The sequence below is a fragment of the Pygocentrus nattereri genome, chromosome 15 (genome assembly GCF_015220715.1).
Source record: "Pygocentrus nattereri isolate fPygNat1 chromosome 15, fPygNat1.pri, whole genome shotgun sequence".
NCBI classification, from domain to species: domain Eukaryota; kingdom Metazoa; phylum Chordata; class Actinopteri; order Characiformes; family Serrasalmidae; genus Pygocentrus; species Pygocentrus nattereri.
In genome coordinates this window covers 160,853-163,461 of record NC_051225.1, presented here as the reverse complement: position 1 = coordinate 163,461, position 2,609 = coordinate 160,853, and positions in this window count along the sequence as shown.

The window sequence follows — 2,609 nt, the reverse complement described above, 5'->3', positions numbered from 1 at the left end:
ATTAAGTCTTATTACTATATTTAATCTTCACAATGAGATTTGCTGGAAAATTATGATCAGTTTATTTGACCTACAGTGGGGAAAAAAAGTATTTAGTCAGTGCCCAATTGTGCAAGTTCTCCAACTTAGAAAGATGAGAGGCCTGTAATTGACATCACAGGTAGACCTCAACTATGAGAGACAAAATTAGGAAAAAAATTCTGAAAATCACATCGTCTGATTTTTAAAGAATTTATTTGCAAATAATGGTGGAAAATAAGTATTTCGTCAATAACAAAAGTTAATCTCAATACTTTGTTATATATCCTTTGTTGACAGAGGTCAAACGTTTTCTGTAAGTCTTCACCAGGTGGGTGCACACCGCTGCTGGTATGTTGGCCCGTTCCTCCTGCAGAGCAGTGATGTTTTGGGGCTGTCGGCGGGCAACATGGACTTTCCACTAACTCCAAAGGTTTTCTATGGGGTTGAGATCCGGAGACTGGCTAGGCCACTCCAGGACCTTGAAATGCTTCTTACGAAGCCACTCCTTCGTTGCCCTGGCAGTGTGTTTGGGATCATGGTCATGTTGGAAGACCCAGCCACGTTTCATCTTCAATGCCCTGCTGATGGAAGAAGGTTTGCACTCAAAATCTCACAATTCATGGCCCCATTCATTCTTTCATGTACACAGACCAGTCGTCCTGGTCCCTTTGCAGAGAAACAGCCCCAAAGCATGATGTTGCCACCCCATGCTTCACAGTTGGTCTGGTGCTCTTTGGATGCAACTCAGCATTCTTCTTCCTCCAAACACGACGAGTTGAGTTTGTACCAAACAGTTCTCCTTTGGTTTCATCTGACCGTATGACATTCTCCCAGTCCTCTCCCGGAACCTCCAAATACTCTCTAGCAAACTTCAAACGCGCCCGGATATGTACTGGCTTAAGCAGGAAGACACGCCTGGCACTGCAAGATCTGAGTCCCTGGCGGCGTCGTGTGTTACTGATAGTAGCCTTTGTAACATACAAATAAATTCTTTAAAAATCAGACGATGTGATTTTCTGAATTTTTTTCCTCATTTTGTCTCTCATAGTTGAGGTCTACCTATGATGTCAATTACAGGCCTCTCTCATCTTTTTAAGTGGGAGAACTTGCACAATCAGTGGCTGACTAAATACTTTTTTCCCCACTGTAAATCTGGACCTGTTTGCTCGTAATGATCCACTGAACTGGTTAGTATTAGCAAATGACTTAGAATTAGTGTAATATTCTTACAGCAATTTCAAAGTGAGAAATATTAAATATATTAACAAGAATCCAAATAATTTCACTCACAGGATCATTTTTACCGTGAACTGTGTAAGATTGTGAAAATGGAAAATTTTCCGTTGTGGTGTAAAAAAACCCAAAAGGAGTTTTGTCAGTTTATTGGATGAAACCGCTGGACAAAACAGTTTTTATGATAATGAAGGAAATATGAAAAATAGAAATCAAGACAGAAGAATCATGTTAAATATGAAAAGTTTAATAATAAAAAATGAAAAAAAAGGCTTGAGAGCCTTTAGGGCTCCATCACCCCAGTAAACCTGAGTGTGGACTCGGGTTCGCTCCATCTCCCGCTTATCTCTCCATGCCCCAACTCTCTGAGCTCCTGCCCGAACTGCCTGCTAAGGTTTTACCAAAAGAATTTATAACAGCCCTGCGTATCTGAAGTGACCGTCACCCAATCGGCATTCACCAGAGAGACAAGCACTCACTGGCAGGGCCTACAGAGAGATGACCGACCCAACTGCACACTTAGGAAACATACACTGTAATACACCTCAGAACACTGTAATACCTGATTTATATACTACCTAAAGCTAAAGACGAAGTGTAATCAATGGAGGTTAAAGGTGTGTGTGTGTGTGTGTGTGTGTGTGTGTGTGTGTGTAGAATGTGTAGACTTAATGGAGCCTAAAGTTGTACATTAATGACATCCCCCCATTCCCTTGATAGAAACAGCCTTGAACATCGTAAAGAGGCACAGAAACCTCTAATCTAACTAATAACCCCCACCAGACAGACCCTGTTCATCAATAATGTCATCAGTTGGAGTGATAGTCGCCCCTTTAATCTATGCATGGGTAGGTTTTCACGTAGGTATGTGTATGTCTGTGTGTGTGGAGCTTCACTCTGATAGCTCCCTCAAGCCAAACAACCTTGACACAGATTAGCTCTAGGCACAAAAGAACATCTCCACACTGGCATATATTTCTGATTCTTTTAAAATACCATTGAATAACCTGTAGTTTGGTGGTAAAGATCCCCAGATCGCTTACAACTGTGTGGCCCAGAGAACCCAAATCTGTGTTTATTTTTCTTACCAGGTTCATTTTGCTCTTTTGTGCCACAATATTGATTCTCAAAGTGTGAATCAACGTCACATTGACCACTAAAATACTGTCCACTGATATTTAGGAAACTTTGGACGTGGGCTTTAACAGAGCTGCGTTACTCTGCGGCTCATTTGTAGTATTTGGCATTGTTTTCCCCGAGACTTAAAACAGAGACGTACTTCAAAGGAAAGGGTTATTAGCTTAACATCAAGCTGGATTCAACCTAATCCAGTCACGGCTGTTAAACCTGGATGA